The 17,486-nt window shown below is 45.1% G+C and overlaps 1 protein-coding gene across 1 annotated transcript in view; it reads right to left on the bottom strand.

The window, feature by feature from the left end:
- Lmod3 (leiomodin 3) overlaps nucleotides 1-11,440 on the bottom strand; it is a 45,044-nt gene extending 33,604 nt beyond the window's left edge. The window contains exons 1-2 of the mRNA XM_085686777.2: nucleotides 11,275-11,440; nucleotides 8,469-8,567 (exon numbers count right to left, since the gene is read on the bottom strand). The gene's annotated coding sequence lies outside the window, so the exon portion shown is untranslated. The remainder of the gene's footprint in view (nucleotides 1-8,468; nucleotides 8,568-11,274) is intronic.
- Nucleotides 11,441-17,486: the final 6,046 nt, after the last annotated feature.

Here is a 17,486-nt window from a genome sequence, read left to right as displayed (position 1 = left end):
TCAGACAGTGGCTGCCTTGTTCCCCGTGTTATCCCTAGGACAGAGAAGGAAAGCTCAAACAGTTGAATAAGTGAATTATGAACATATGAGTGGTACCACCAGCCTATTTATGGAAGGTCTGTGGAATGCCGGAATAATTGGTAGTTTCCTGTGATAACCGTTCATGTCCCTCTTTCCTACATCTTGCTGCTCTTCCCAGGTGTGTGAGTAGGGACTGGGGACAAATCATGGAAGAGGGTGAGGGAGATAACAGAAAGAGCTGGAGGGACAGGGTAGAAAGCAGATAATGCAAAACCTTGTTGGACATTTATTCTAAATGTAACTGGAAGCCATTCCAAAGGGCTTAGAAGGACTCAGAGTGACCTGTGCTTTGTAGTGCCCTTGGACTGAGGAGGTAGTTCAGTTGGTAGGATGCTTGCCTGGCATGGAGGAAGCGCTGAGCTGAATCCCAGCACCCAGTATTTGCCTGTGATCCTAGCACAGGAAGTGGGAACAGGAGGATCCAAAGTTCAAGGTCATCCCTGGTTACACTGTGAGTTCAAGGCCAGCATGGGCTACACCAGACCCTGACTCTCACGCACACAAAAGCTGGGACACATGTTTAAAAAGTACAGTTTGTAATTCAAATTCCAGTGAATGGGTATATGGCTGTCTGCTCAAAAATGCTTCTCCCCAGTGGGGCAAAGGATGGTGCTTCGCAGATTATGGGGGTGGGTGCTGTTGTCAGGGGAATGGGAGGAAGACAATAAAAGAAAGATAACTGTTAAATTAGGCTATTATATAACAAAGGGTTTAGGATATCTTTCAGGAAAAGCCTCTGAGGTATTCAAGCAGGTCAGAACTGACTGTCCAAAAAATGAACACGCACAAAGGAAGCCTGCTCGTTCAGCTGATAATGTTAGAAGCTACAATATCCAGTCCTCCACATAGAAGAAGCATGTGACATACACGGAGGCCCATTACCTGCATGAAAGAGTGCCAAACTCCCCTTGTGCCATTCAGTTAGCAGGAGCAACTTTCTCTGTCTTCTTGCTATTAAGTCCTGGATGCTAACCACTGGGGAGCAGGTGCAAACTTGGGGATCCGGTCTCCTTGTCTGCTGACCGTACATAATCAAGCCTTTTCTGGTTGTAAAAATCTGGTGTCCTAATATTGCTTGGTGTGTGCATTGGGCTGAAAACTCTTATTCAATGTCATGTGTTTTTTATGTGTTCTAAGCTACAGTCACAGAACTGATTCTTTGTAGAAGAAAGGTTTTATGGCGTATGAAGCAGTCGAAGACAAAGTCATACCCAAGTACAACACAGTGATGCTAGCACCTGCACCCCCAGCACTTGGGAGGCAGAGGCAGGTTGATCTTGTCAAGCTTCAGAACAGCCAGGGCTACATAGTGAGACCTCATCTCAAAACCAAACAAAATTAATTAACACCTAATGTTTTCCTCCTAATTCAAGTTGACACTTTGCCGTGGTGTTTAAGTATTCTAATATGTTTGTAGCACTATGGTGAAAAGCTCAGTTGAATGATAAAAATCACATTTTCTTCAGATTGCCTGAAGCTGCTCATTTTCATCTCATTTTTTTTTCTCTTCTCCAGCTTCTCACGGATGCTAGGGTGGTAGTCTGTTCGAACATCTACTTGGTGGTTGCCAGGGTGGTGATCCAGTCAGATGTCTGCTTAGTTTTTGTCGGCTAATACAAAGCAGAGGCACTCAATGGGTAGCAGAAAAATCAGTCAATATTGAAAGTCTAAAGCCAGTCTCGTTGGACTGAAGGGAGAGATGACTGAATGGTTAAGATCATTGGTTGCTCTTCTGAAGGACACTGGTGTGGTTCCCAGCACCCATATGGTAGCTCACAACCATCTGTAACTCCAGTTCCAGGCAGTGTGATGCTCTCTTCTGGCCTCAGTGGGTACTAGGCATGTATGTGATACACAGATATACATGCAGGTAAAATACCAATACTGGAGAGAATATGCCAATGGTTTTTTGAATGGTAGTTTTTATTTTTTAAATATACTCCCCACACTTTCACTGACTAAAAGAGAGAGGTGAAATTCAGATAGATAAGTGGTCACTATTAGTAAAACATACATGGTTGTTATATTCTTTATATTGAACTATTTCTCAATATTCCAAGAACTAAGAAGCTTTATACAGGCCAGAACCAGATCTGTTCACTGTACATTTTCAAGGTTCAATACATGCAGAACATATGTGGTTCATATGTGAAAAATGCATTGCTTCAGTGGCTAGGAAGAAGTATAAGATATATATGATAGACACATTAGATGAATTTGCAGTCATTAGAAACACTGAGAAAGCCACAACTTACTGTCTGCTTCTGCACTGAAATCTGGAATTGGCCTTCTCATCGGTTTCTACAGAGCAGTGTGTACACAGAGGGAGTTCACCTCCCACTCGGTCAGGACACGGGTATCATCACCTTGCAATTGTATGCAGCCACCAGCGTGTCAGCTTACACAGTAAGGCTGCTGGAGGTTGTGTGACATCTTTGGAACAACCCGAACCAAAAATAACAAATCAAAGTCCAAAATAGCCAACCATACTGTAGCTGGTCCTTGTCTTGCAAAAGTCACAATCGATTCACCTTGTATGCTCTTACCAATCTAGATAAAGTGGTGGACTGGGGTGAAAAAATGCTACAACCAAGCAGAAAAGAAGAGTAATCCCACCCCCCCACTAGTTCTGAAGGCGTAGTCAACGAGCTTTCTGGAAGGAGGGCTTCAGCTGTCTTCAGAATTTCCCATTTGAATACCTCATCCTCGGAATTTGAACATTTAACCCACCAGAAAGAACAAACAACCACAAAACCCCTAAGCAGCTTACGACTAAGCATGTGTGTGTACTTATACCGCTACCACTCTTATTTTAAGTCACTGTCTGACCCAGCGACAAACGTCATTCCTTAAGTACTTCACATAGCTCCTGGGTTCTATTTTTAAGCGAATGAAAGTATCATACACCAAGTGCTTCCAACAAAATTTCACCCTGTTGGTTTTATTTCTGACATTTTATTCTCTAAAGCTCTTGGTGGTCGATTTAACCATTGATTACTGCATTGAGTTGCCAGCATTCCTGGTCTTTGCTTAACTACGTACTGTGTAACTCAAACTAGCATTATTTGAGAAAAAAATACTTATATGTATGATGAAGGCTTCTAAAATTGAAAAAAAAAACGATCTCTGTCCAAATGCAGTCCACTGAAATGTCATCTAAGGGTTCACAGAGAGTCAGGTGGCATCTTTACAATAATGTCCTACCAACAACAAGAAGGGTATGTAGGAGGGGCCCTGGGTGTAGTTGAGGCTTGGAAGGCAAATTATTCCATTACTGTTGTCACTAAGCAGTTCTTGGGGTCTTTCCATCTGTTGTGGTGTGAATGGTTTCAGTGACCATGATTTTCTTATGTCTTCCTAACTGTGTGTTCTTAAGATGAAGTGAAATGTCACCCCAAAGCTTCACGGGAAAAAATAAAAACCAGACAATCAGGAGCATACTTTGGGTGTAGCTATAGCCCTTGAATTTATCCTGATGGACTTTCCATCTTTCTTGGCATCAGCATAAATGTTAAAGCTTACACTTCTTGTAAGAGCTTGGAGATGGGCATTTCATCTGTTTTCTAATTTAGTGATTTAAAGTAAGATACAAATGTTGATTGTGCAAAATTAATTCTTGCACAGTAGGCAAGATAAACAAACAGCGACTCAGTTGCTACCAAGGTAGCCGAACAGCCTGCCAAGGCCATGCCAGGGCATGACCCAGCAGAAAATGACAACTACCAGTGGGGCTTAAGTTACAGATCCCCGGACGACAAACAGCACTCTCTTTTGTCATGTGGATGGCAGACATCTCTAATCGATCCCTGATCTCTAACCCGAGGCACATTTGCCTACAGAGCCTCATACCAACCAGCCACTACCAATCAAGCTGCTTTCCAAGGTAAAACATGTATTCAGCCACAACTGAAATAATTAGTTTAACAACAACAACAACAACAACAAAAGATTTCTAATCTGTTGCAATTACAGATTAGGTTTTAAAATGGTATTCACACCTTTCCCCTAACAAGGTTCTCATCCCTAGAGGACAAATGAAGGGATCAAGACCAAAAAAAAAAAAAAAAAAAAACCAAGTGAAATGCAAGTTTATTCTGCAGAATCTGTTCCTTGAAAGCAGAGAAAGAGAGACTGGGAGACAGAGTAGACAAAGAGGGCAAGTCTGGGCCCCAAGTCGGGCTCCCACGCGCAGCCTCACCTCCTTACAAGCACTAGCACCTGATGTCACCATATTATTTATCATCATCCCCCAATGCCTTTGAGGAAGCACGTTTCCTGGCAATTGTGTGTTCAGAGCTGGTGAGATGTCCCAGCGGGTTAACACAGTCGGCGTTTGATGACCTGGGTTTCATCTCCTGGACCCAGATGGTAGTTGGAAAGAACTGACTCAGGCTGGAGAGATGACTCAGTGGTTAAGAGAGCACTGGCTGCTCTTCCAGAGGTCCTGAGTTCAATTCCCAACAACCACATGGTGGCTCACAGCCATCTGTAATGAATCTGGCGCCCTCTTCTGGCATGTGAGTATACATGGAGGCAGAATGATGTATATATAATAAATAAATACATAAATAAATAAATAAATAAATGAAATAGTCAAGGATTAGCACAGCCCCCCCCCCCCCGCTTTTTTAAAAAAAGAACTGGCTCCTGAAGTTGGTTTCTGACCCTGACATTTGTGTTGGGTTTCACGCATATGTTTGTGAACACACATACTGATAAATAAATTTAGCTCTTTACAAAAAGACAAAGAAAGAAAAAGATTGTGTGAGGGAGCAACGAATCAGAACCTCCCACTGATGTGGGATGTCCTTCTGTACGCTATGAATATGTGTTGCTTTTATTGGTTGATGAATAAAGCTGCTTTGGCCTATGTCAGAGCAGAATATAGCTAGGAGGGAAATACAGGGAGAAAGAAGGTGAAGTAGAGAGAGATGCCGGCAGCCTTCAGAGGAGTAAGATGCCAGAGCATTGCCGGTAAGCCACGGTCCATGTGGCAACACACAGATTAATAGAAATGGGTTAATTTATGTGTAAGAGCTAGCTAGTAATAAGCTTGAGCCATCGGCCAAACAATTAACAACAGTTACTATTAAGCCTCTGAGTGTCAATTTGGAAACGGCTTCGGGAACTGGAGGGCAGGACAGGAAAGCCTCCAGCTACACTTCACCCAACCCTAGGCAGAGGTGAAGTATGAGGGAGAAAACATGAGATGGGGCTGATGTATAGAGAGGCTCCCTCCTCTCTCCAGACCTGCCTGAGGTGCTGGAAGTGGGGTGTCAGAGAAGATCGAGTCCCAGAGATGGAGATGTTGCTGTAGGACAGGTTGGTGGGGTTGGTTTGTGGTACATGAAGGACACTGTGTGGCTCAGCTAGGCAGGAAGGGGTGAGTTGCCGAACATCTTCCCCAAATTCTTCCTTTTACCCTCATTTCCCTGGAGTGTCTCCCGTGGACAGAGCCCCTCTGGAGTCCACATGGTGCTGGTCCTGTGATGTGCTCTATAAAAGGCAGCCTCCCCTGGGGACAAAAGAAAGACTGACATTGTCTTTAGGTTTCCACCCAAGGATGAGCTTCAGCTGCTCAGGCAGGAGGCGGCTGGGGTGACATCTCCTACTGGCTCCAGAGTCCTCACAGTCAGAGCCTGAACTCTGCCACCTGCCCCACGTAGGCCAATTAAGCCAACAATAAGAACGGTAAGCAGAGAAAGAAAGCGTGTTCCATGTGGCCAGGATGAGAAGAGGAAGAAGATCCAGGGACCCCCTCAGGTCTGTGCTCGGGGTTCCCAGTGAGATTTAGGGTTAAAGTGGCATGCATAACCAAGCAACCTTGTGGCAAGAGGCATGCATAACCAAGCAACCTTGTCAAGATGAGGTCCTGGTGAAATCATTGCCTGACTCCCAGTTTCTCCCAGAAGGCAGTCTGAGTGTGACAGAGCTGTGTGGAAGCTCTTTCAAGAGATGAGTCCCCCTCTGGCTGCCCTTCCCTAGTTGTGAAATTCCCATCACTTGGGGTCCTTTGTTTTAATAGTCTGATAAATTAAAGGGAGGGTGCATGTTTCTCTCTGGAAAGAATATCTTCGTTCCCGTCAGGATGATGGCTCTCGGTCTTCACTCAGGCAGAGGAGATAGCCTCTCTAACTCAGAGGACCAAACCCTCTCAGGCCAGCAGGAAGAAGGGCAGGCAGAGAGCTATACCCAAATTCCACTGTTGCTTAATCAGGAAAGCATCCATGCTCCTAGGACACTTGTTTTCGTCATCCAGACCGGGTCATGAGCCCTGCTTTAGAGGCAAATGGGGCCTGTCGACGGGAGGTATTAACTGAGCTGGGTCGGCTAATAAGCCTGATTTTCAGATAATCTGCAGAAACTCAGATCTGCTTTAACTTTTAAAAAAGTAGTTAGCTCTTATTTAAAATAAGATTTAACTGGGCATCCTGGATTTTTATTTCTAACTCTGGCAATTCTAACCTGGGTGTGTTGCAATTCAAAACTGAAAGGTTTTAGAGGAGAAGGAAGGGAACATGGATATTGAGTATGGGAAAAATGACAGCTCCAACAGTGAATGCTATGTTTATTGTCATTTTCTAGATTCAGAAGCTGGGGCCTAGGGAAAGAGAGAGATTTAACTACTTTACACAGCTAGTAAGAACAAACATGGGATTGGATTCTAGAAGGCTAAACGGTGTCTTCTGACCAGTACATTCTTGGCCCATGTGACCTAAGAGGTGTTAGACACCGAAGAGCCCAGGTTAAGAGTTCTTTAACACGGTGCCCACACCATGAATGAAACGGCCAAAAGGAGGTCAGACTGTCACCATGAAGGTCACATGTCTCTAGTTTGACCAGCAATGCTTCCTGTTAGCCTGGTGGCTAACACTTGGTTAGTGGTGGTTCTCCACTTGGAAGAATGTCTGGGAGATTTTGCCCCTTCAGAAGACATTGGCAATGATTATGTATTTCTAGTTATTAAAAACGGAGGAGTATTATTAGTATCCAGAGGTTGATGCCAATGGTGGAGCAAAGTTTTCTGCAATATAGATCACCCTTCATAGCAAAGAAAAGACTTCTGGGGGAAAGGCTGAGAAGTAGTGAGAATTTCCCGAGTAGGCACCCAGATACAGAGAGAGTAGGCCTCTCTCTCTCTCTCTCTCTCTCTCTCTCTCTCTCTCTGTGTGTGTGTGTGTCTACTCTCCTTCTCCCCCCACCCCCGGGTGTGTGCATGCTTGTGTGTGTGTGTATGTGTGTGTGTGTGTGTGTGTGTGTGTAGGACTCCCCCTTACCACATATCTTAGAGCAGAACCCATCACATGGTATTTCCTCTTAGAATTATACACTGAACTTTTCTTCAGTCAGGAGCTGGGGTGAAGAATGCCAGGAGAATGTGGTTAAGAGCCACGGAGTCCTGGGCCCTCACAAGGGACTTTAGAATCTGTGCTTCTGAAAGCAGTGCTTACTGCAGAATCCTTATGAAACCATGAAGTAGAAAGGAATAGTACTACATACCAAAGAACTTAACGTTTACCTGTCTAATAAAGTTAAATATAAGTAGAAGTAATGCACTTAAAGACATTTATTGCATAAAGTCATATAGAAATTCTCTCTGTGTTATTTTGAATCAGTCGTATTATCTCTGTCCCCACCCCTACAAGACTGAGACACATACAAATTTGAGTGTGTTTTTAATTCAAGAACAGCCTATGTCAGAGAATGCTTATTGGTTATGTTTGAAATTGATATATACAATAATCTTTTTCACAGATCATGTAAAACTAAGAAACAACAGTTGCCCTAGCCATGAATAAATTACTAATGAATGACGAAAGGCTTGCTCGGAGCTGTGGTTCTAGCTGTGAGAGACATATCGTTGTTCAGAATCTGGGGCCTCGGAGTTTGGAGCTATTTTCTTTCTCCCCCAGAGTCTGATTACCTTGCTAGTCTGCTCCATGGTAACTTGTGATACCACCCCAACAGAGACACTGGGCTAAAGATGTGCATCTCTTTTGAGATTCCTGGTACACGTCCAACGCAAACCTTATTCCCTTTGAGACTATGCCAGACCAACTGTCAATGTCAAGCCAACAGTTTCTGAGGAGGCCATTGGACCGTCACGGCTACTCTGACAGTCTTCACGTATCTAATTTATGCATCGAACTCTACAAATTACCATGTGGTTATCAAGTTGCTTGTATTAACTGAAACCAGAAATTTACATTTATCAACAACGTGAATTCCATGAAGCTCTTCCAAACGGGACATTAGCCAAAGGGATATTAGTTACCAAAGGGGGCTCATTAGTGACTGGGCTCATTTCTAAAGTGGCCCAATGGCATTGTTCCCGAGGGAAAGAACCAGTCAGCCGAGATCACGGCTGCTGGGCACTATGTACTTACATATTCACCGTCTCCTTTTCACAGTCACAAATCTTCGTCCCCATTCCCAGCTGAAAGGTGACCTCCAGTGTGAAACCCGACGAGGATCTGCTTGTTGATCTGCAAAACAGAAGTTGTGATGGTACCTACCTCACCACAACCACGAGGAGGAAACGGAGTACGGCAAGCTGAAGCTGACCTCAGGCGTTCTTAAGGCAGCTCTTACCTTTGTTGTGTTTGTTAGTAAAATGACTCCCACATCACTAGCGCTTCTTACCGTCGTTACATTTAGAAGCAAAATGACTCCCAAGTCACTATACCCCTCAGGAAAGCATGGGACCTGCCAATAGCAGGAGCCACCATGTTTTCAGTTACTAGCCTGCAATCTTAGGGGCGGCGCTAATGGACTTTGGCATACACATGGATCTTTTTCTGTTTCTCAACTTCAATTTATTGTCTCATTGCAAGAACTCTCTTCCTTCGGCTCCCCCTAAAATTAAGAAAGATAAACAAGCAATTTGTATCTATCTCCCCCTGTAAGGCATTCCTTGTTTGGGATTTCAGGAAAGTTATAATTATTTTAATGTGATACACTTGATAGCAGAAGATAAAGGACCCATTAGAGGAAGACCAGCCTGTAACCATCGGGCTGGGGAGTAAACCCTGCAATTGGCAAGTAGCCTACCATGTTAATAGCACAAGCTCTTTGCTGACTGCTCCTGGGCAGATACCACCAGTATTCCCTGACGCTTGGCAAAAGGAAGCGGCTAACAAAAACAATTGTTCTTTTGCTGTTGTTTAATTTCAGTACAAAAGATTGGACCTCAACTCTCTATATCCCAGACAAACATCCACCGCTGAGCTGTATTCTCAACTCTGTCTCTACATTTTTTTTATATTGAGATAGCTTTTAATTTTAATTATTATTATGTGTGTGTTCACATGTGTGTGCATGCACATGTGTGTGTGTATATGTGATGTATTGTGGAGAAACGGGCATACTTTTACATGTGTGTGTATATCAAAGAATAGCTTCAGGGAGTCAGTTCTCATTCCACGTGGGACCCTGGGATCAAACTCAGGATGTCATGCTTGTACTGGCTCTGCAGGATTGATGAATAATTTATTCAGAAGTGCCTTGAATTCACGGTGTAGCCAGGCAGGCTGAGGACATGGGATCTTCCTGTTTTAGACTCTCTAGTAGCTAGGATCACCAATTTGTTTATCTTTTCTTTGTGCATGAATCTCTCTCTCTCTCTCTCTCTCTCTCTCTCTCTCTCTCTCTGTGTGTGTGTGTGTGTGTGTATGTGTGTGTGTGTGTATGTGTGTGTGTAAGTCAGAGAACATCCGGAGTCATCACTCCCCAAGTCTCTCACTGGTCTGAAACTCACCAAGTAGGCTAGGTTGACTGACCACTAGGCCCTAGACATCTAGATGCCTCTGCCTCCCCAGTACTGGAATTAAAAGCACATGCCACCATGTCTAGATGCTGGGGATCTAAATCAGATCTTCTTGTGTTTGCATGTCAGGGACTTCACTGACTGAATTCCCTTCCTACCTCCTCCCCAGCCCCCTTTGAAACCTTGTATTGTAGAACCTTTTTTTGAAAAACAGGGTGACAGGTATGTACCACTATGCCCAGTAGGTTACACCTAAAATCTAAAACACACAGCCTAATGGAAGAAAAGTCTAGTGAAGGATACTCTCTCTGTGTCTCTGTCTCTGTCTCTCTTCCCCCCCTCAAACACACACACACACACACACACACACACACACACACACACACACACACCCTACAATAATTCTGAGGTTGGCAGTTGTATGAAGAGACAGTTAGTGCTTGGGGAAGGATTTGTTTATTTGGGAGGAACTCGGAAAACCTCCCTAGGTCAGAAGGCTCTGAATCAGGTTCTAATGCCTCACTCCTCTATAATTTAAAAATGAATGCCTCAAACCCTCCCAAGGTAGCTAACGAGGTGAACCTAGAGCCATCTGTCTGCATCTGCACACAGCCACATTATTAGAAGAAATAACTGCTCACAACACATTCAATTTCCCGAGCTCCGACTGATGGTTCCGCACCAGGTGGGCAGCGTGATTACAGGTATTTTTAAAGGCCCCAGTTCACACGCTTGCAATCATTTGCATTACACCGCAAATGGAGGTTGATTGCTGGAGGTTGGGCTGTTGTTCTGCCCAGGAAGTAGTTTATGTTGCTGATAGATGGAGATCTAAACATGACAAGTAACATTTGCAGGGTGGGCAGGCAACATAAAGCACTCAGAGCATTTCCTACACTTATGCTTTGGTGAAGCCAGTGGAAGCTCAGCCTGTGCCTCTGCCGAGAAGCCTAAAATACCGAGCCAGTTTTCAATACGTTTTTTCTATCTGTTACTCTATGAAAGCCATTTCCTGATCTGTGAAGACCACAAAAGTGAGAGTCCCGACCCAGGAGATCCAGACCACTCTGAAATTGAAGCTCTGCTTACTAAACCGTCAGGTTGCCCAGGGGATGGGGCAAAGGATGACACTGCCCAACCAAACAGAGGGTACACGGGAGACCTGGACACACTCTACGGGCTCATCCTTGTTTGCATCAGATTCATACTTACCTGGGTGTTCTTTGTTTTTGTCTGTCAAACATGGCACCAGCAAACTCTATCACATGAACAGTAAAATTACAGTCTCGGGTAGAAAACACTGAGCCCAAATCATTCTGTCAACAAGGGGTAGCTTGAGGGCGGGGGCTGTAGCCCAGTGCGTGGAGAGCCTACCCCGTGTGTCCCCAGTAACAGCAAATGAACCGAATCTGGAGGTACATACTTACAATGCCATCACTCAGATAGGAGGTAGAGGCGGGGAGATTACAAATTCGAGGTTGTTCTCTGCTACATAGTAAGTTGGAGGCCAGTTTGGGCCACGTCAGACTCTGTTTCCCTTTCTTCTCTCTCTCTCTTTCCGTCTCTCTCGCTCTCCCTCTTGCTCTCTCTGTTCTCACCTCCCATATGTTAATGGGAGAAAGAGTTAAAGCATAACCTGTTGGCATGTGTCTCAGGGCTGCAGCACTAGCCCGCATGCGCGAGGCCCTGGGTTCCACCCAGCACCGTGGTCCTCCTTTATATACCCCTTTAAAAGATCACATGCGCCAGGATTCTCCAGTGTGGGTGATTTCCAGAGGGCACTTGACGATGTGACCTGGTTTTTGTCAGCGAGTTTGAACATTCTTATATCTAAAATGGGCATGGATGACACTTGGCCCGCTCATTCAGTGTTGGCACAGCTGCAGACAGGGCCATGCCATTTGGTGTCTGAGGCAAAGGAACCAGACATCAGTCATATCAATCTTTGTTTAATATCTTTTTTTAAGTCGTAGAGTTTGTGTGTGTGTGTGTGTGTGTGTGTGTGTGTGTGTGTGTGTGTGTGTGATTTTGTTTTTATAAAAGACTGTGTTCAAAAAAAAATCTTGCCAGCTGGGCTTGTTTGATCTTCTTTTCACCTGAGAAGATATCTTACATTACATCAATCTTTGCCTTGGAATTTAGTGACTATTAAATATTGTTAATATTTAAGCTTTATCTTATTGATACTTAAATGTAACGCTGTTAAATGTTATCAGTCCTTTTTTCAGAGTCCCACTCGAATCCATAAAACAACCTGGCTTACTTCGTCTCAGGAACTGGCAATTGCTGCCTTCTAAGGTCTTAAGCATTATTGAAGCCTTGCAATTTTGTTACCGTTACTTCTATCTTATAAATGCGATGCTTTTAAACACAAAAACACCTTACCCACGAGCACAGATAGTAATCACGAGTGGTGGGAATTAAAAAGTAGAAACTGCGTTTTTCGTTTTGTTTCCTTCCGCTTGTAGCCTGTAGCACCTTGCTCATACATTATTAAAAACTCTGAATTCAGGCCCGGGCAGCTAGGAATTCCTGCCTGCAGTAAACCAGGAAGGCCACTAGGTGTCCTTCTTAACCAATATTGTAAACTCGGAAAGTCAAGGCACACCCGAACTAACAGAAGAAACTTGGCCTAGCCTGAAAGGGTCTGTTCAGATGAAGGGCTCACACTGAGCCGGGGCCTCGTCTCCGTGGGTGGGAAAGCCAGTACACCACTCGTGTGTGCGTCGTCACTTCACACTCCTGTGTGGTGCTGTCCCAGCTGGCTGTGGGCTGAGGCTTTGGCAATCAGGATTGCCCGGTATTAGGTCTCAAAGAAACCCGGGACACTTACTTATCAAACTGAGGTGCTTATTAACAGTGAAAGCAGATGCTGGCTAGCTTTCCCAGCGTCCCTCAAAACCTGTGGCTCCTCCCATCCCAGTCCCTACCCTAAGCCTCTCCAGCCCAGGGGCGGGGCTTCCCTCTCCCCTTTCCTCATCCCAGCCTCGGATCACTGTATAACACGCCCTTTTGGTCTCTAGGTTCTCGGTCCGTTTGGTTCCTTTCTTGGCCCATTTGTCGTCCGCCGTTCAGTCTGGACCCTTCCAGACGCCTCTAACTGTTCTCTCCCTCGCATCTACAGTAAAACCGGCTCCTCCTCAATCATACCTAGGAGAGGGCATACCTAGGTGGGATTCTGGGTGGAATCTCACCTAGATCTACAGGACACTTCCTCTGCTGGTACTGAATGGTTTTGTCCTAAGCTCTGGTTGATTTTTTTTCTCCAAGATGCCTTCAAAAGCTCTGAAAAAATAGATTCTAAAAAATTGGCACTTAGAACTCTTTTCCAAATTTAACTGGCCTCTCGTAGCTTTTGCTGAGTCTTGCCGCCCCGCTCGTTTGCTTTCTTAAGCGCGTAGAAAGGGCAGGAACTTGTCCTTGGGCCAACCCGCACGACCTGCCCAGCATAAGCCAGGGAGGTGTTGGGGAGGTGCCTGGGCATCTAATTTAAGGTGGTATTCACTCTTGAGCTCTCACGGGTGTACTTTGTCCTGCCGTCTCCGGACAGTTGAGACAGGAAGAGGTGGAAAACACCTTCCTCTAGTCCAGCCTTCCTATTCACTGGACTGACTCTTCTACTGTGGTACCTGGAATCCACCCTTGAGTGCTTTCTTACCACACACTGGGACAAATGACTTAACTTTCCTGAGCTTTGGTTTGGGATTAACAGTGGTGGCTTTGCTGTGATGATTAAATAAGAAAAAAAAAGTTCTAGGAGCTGGGGACATGAATCAACCCTTGACTGTAATGATTATTTCGGTATTGCCATTTTAGTGGCTAAATTAATGCACCCTAAATCCGTGAAAACCTCAGCTTTGGGGCTGAGGAGATGACACATTGGGTAAAGCAATCACCTCCTAACAATAAGGGCTTCATACTGCACCCTGAAACCACACATAAAGCTGGGTGATGGAGCAGCTCATCTGGAATCCAGTGAGCTGCACATCTGTAAAGCAGTGGTCCTACAGTGATGAGCTGCACATCTGTAATGCGGTGGTCCCACAGTGAGCTGCACATCTGTAAAGCAGTGGTCCTACAGTGATGAGCTGCACATCTGTAATGCGGTGGTCCCACAGTGAGCTGCACATCTGTAATGCAGTGGTCCCACAGTGAGCTGCACATCTGTAAAGCAGTGGTCCTACAGTGATGAGCTGCACATCTGTAATGCGGTGGTCCCACAGTGAGCTGCACATCTGTAATGCGGTGGTCCCACAGTGAGCTGCACATCTGTAAAGCAGTGGTCCTACAGTGAGCTGCACATCTGTAAAGCAGTGGTCCTACAGTGATGAGCTGCGCCTCTGTAACCCTTTGGTCCTACAGTGAGCTGGACGGCAGAGATGGAGATTCCCCAGAAGTACATGGGTGGCTAACACAGCATAAACAAACAGTGCTGAGCAAACAAGAGCTTCATTCTCAAACAAGACCCGAGGCTGTCCTCTGGCATCCCCACGGACACTGTGGCAAGTGCATCACATGTGCATGCCCCTGTTCATACATAGAAATAAGCCCACATGTGCACAAGCACGCATGTGTAAACACACACACACACACACACACACACACAAAGATTAAAAAACTCTCATCTTTCTAGATCATGTTTACTGTGGAACATCTCCTACTGCTTCCCCACAGTGTATTTTCAGAAAACCCTGCCGGGCACATGCTGTGCTGCGCTAGCTGCATGCATTACACTGTACAACTCATGCAGTGCCCTTGTGAGTCCTGTACAGGAAACTGAGGCCCAGGAGACTAATGCCAGCTCCAGAAACCGACAAGCAGTGAGGCTGGGATAGACTCCAAGCCTGATAGTCTGTCTCCAAGACTTCAAAGCCCACATCCCTAACCACTAGTTTATGAAGATGCTACTGTCTGCCCAGACATCACCAACTCCCTGAAAGGATTCTCCAGTAATTGAAGGGTGGCTGGGCTGCCTCTCCCAGCCTGGAGCTCCTGGGATTCCTGATGAGATCTTTGCTGTTTCCCAGCTTTTTATCTTTTTAGGATGCCTTTGTCTTCTAAAAATGAGGAAAGGGCAAGCTAGAGAATGGGTTCCCTGACAAGGGGTGCATGTGTGTGTGTATGTATGTATGTGTGTGTGTATGTATGTATGTGTGTGTGTATGTATGTATGTGTGTGTGTGTGTATGTATGTGTGTGTATGTATGTATGTATGTATGTATGTATGTGTGTGTGTATGTATGTACGTGTGTGTGTGTATGTGTGTGTGCGCACGTGCATGTGTTCATGTGTGCGTGTGTGTGTGTGTGTGTGTGTGTGTGTGTGTGTGTGTGTGTATGTATTGGTATCGGGAAGGACAGGTATGAGATGACGTGAGGCTCCTTCCCTGAAAGAGAAACCTTTGGGGTACAGGTTGTAAAAGCTGCAGCAGCTCACTTTCCTCCACGTTATTTGCGAAGATAATCCCACTGGCTGTTACCTGACCCTTCATCAAGAGCCTTTCCAATCACACCCTGGTGGAGGACATCTGAATGGCCATCTTGTAAACCACACCCTGTGGGCTGCTAGGACCGTCCTTTCCTTCCTGACCCTTGCTTGTGATCGTCACCTTGCTGAGCTGCCTTCCAGCCCTTCCTCTTCCTTTCCCCCTGACCCTTTCCTCTCTTTCTTCCTTCTTTCTCCTTTTCATTGGTCTCCATTTAAAGCAGTTTCTCTGTCACTGGCTGTTATCTAAACAACACCATGGTCATCGCAGAGCGTGGGATCGAGGCATCAAATACATGAGGCTCTGAAATTCTAGCTTTACAGCTTGTTGTGTGGTCACGGAACCAAAAGACTCGGCTACCTTTATGAGCCACTCTCTTCATGGTCTTATCTAACTATTACCCAGATTTCTTCAATATCAGCCTAGGTTGGCCTCACATTCCTTTAGTTTCTAAGATGTTGACCTCTGAACTTTGGGGAATGACCCACGCAGCAGCATCTTCTCAAAGGGACCCCATGTGTCCCAGCAATCTTAGCATCTGTGCCCTGCTTTATTGTCTCTCATCATCCTTGGTCTTCACAGAATTAACAGTCATATCAAATTATTCAAATAGTTATTCTCCCTCATGGGGCTGAAGACTTGGGGAAACAGCCTATTCTATCCAGTTGCCTGGGTCTGTGACTTATGGATATGCAGTGAGCCCACTAGTTAATTGTTGGGTGCTTTTTTTCGCCCTCTGAATCACATATAATTTTGCCTGACTCTCAATAGCAACCATTTTCTTTGCTTCTTTTCCTCTCTGATTTAGGCTGTGGACCACTGTGTCCAGATGTAACATCTGCTCCTAGGTACACAGCCTAGGTTTTCTCAAAGGATCACCCTGCACAGTCCTGGTGCGATTGCTTGTTGTGTTTACTTATTGTTTCTGGGCCCCTAAACATCAGTTTGTACCAGGCTTATTCTTTCGGGCTAATAAGCAGCTCCCAAATCACGACACAGAGACTCATTATTAGTTTTGAATGCTCAGCCCAGCTTCGCTCTTTTCTGACTAGCCCTTTTAACTTAAACTAACCTGTTTCTCTTTATCTACCTTTTGCATTGGACTTTTTACTTTTCTCACTTCTGTATATCTCACTTTCACTGTTTTTCATGGCTTCTGGCCCAGGGAGTCTCCCTCATTTTCTCCTCCCCCTTCTCCTATTTCTCCTCTCATTCTTTTCTTCTCTTGAGCCTGAATTTCTCCTCCTATTTACTCTCTCTATATGCCAACCCCGCCTATCCCTCTCCTGCCTAGTTATTGGCTGTTCAACTTTTTATTACACCAATCAGGTGCAAGGTGAAACAAATGCAACATGCCTTTTCATAATTAAACAAATGCAGCCTAAACAAGTGGTTAAAATAATAGTCTACAGCAACAGTCATGTTCCTCATGTTTACTGGGTGAATCCAAAGCATAGCCACATACTTTCCCAACACTCCACGGGGACCAGGGCAGTCATAGTTGACGCTGGCACACCTGTTCAGCCTTGGAGGCTTTGTGAATGGTTAGCATAGAAGAAAATGATCTGAACTTCCACATTGGGTCAACTCCTACTCTTTTCCCAGTCCAAGGTCACTGGTCTCACCAAGGCTGCTGGTACTTGGAAGCAAGAGGAATGGAGTGACGCTGTGTGCTTGCACGTTAACAAAGCAGTTCTCCCGCTTACGTGGGTTAAGAGTCTGCTTGGAGTCTAATCTCAGGTCACTTCTTCTTTGTGAGTGCCCAGACACACAGAGCTGACTTCCAAGGTGGCTTCTCAGCAACTCCATAAAGAGCACGCCATGTTTCATGTCACTATACTGCCCCTGACTCATCACCACGGGAAGGATCAATACGCAGTCTCAGGGCTACAAATCAATACTTAGTTCGTTCTGCTTATCAGTGCTTGTAACAAGTATGATGCACTGGAGTGAGAGGCTTTATTAACTAGAGCCATTTAAGGAGTGGATTTGGTCCACGGGTGAACTCATTCGGCCGTTAATAATTAAGTCTCGTGAGAAGCCAGCTGAGATTTGGTGACACCCTGGTTGCAGGTTATCATGACCTGTGCTTGCACACAGGTCTTACTCTGGTAAATTGGTAAATGCAAATTAGGTGTATCGATTGTGAGAGCTG

Source organism: Myodes glareolus, chromosome 3, assembly GCF_982192425.1.
Source record: "Myodes glareolus chromosome 3, mMyoGla1.1, whole genome shotgun sequence".
Classification (NCBI taxonomy): Eukaryota; Metazoa; Chordata; class Mammalia; order Rodentia; family Cricetidae; genus Myodes; species Myodes glareolus.
This window is presented reverse-complemented; position numbering and strand designations above follow the sequence as displayed.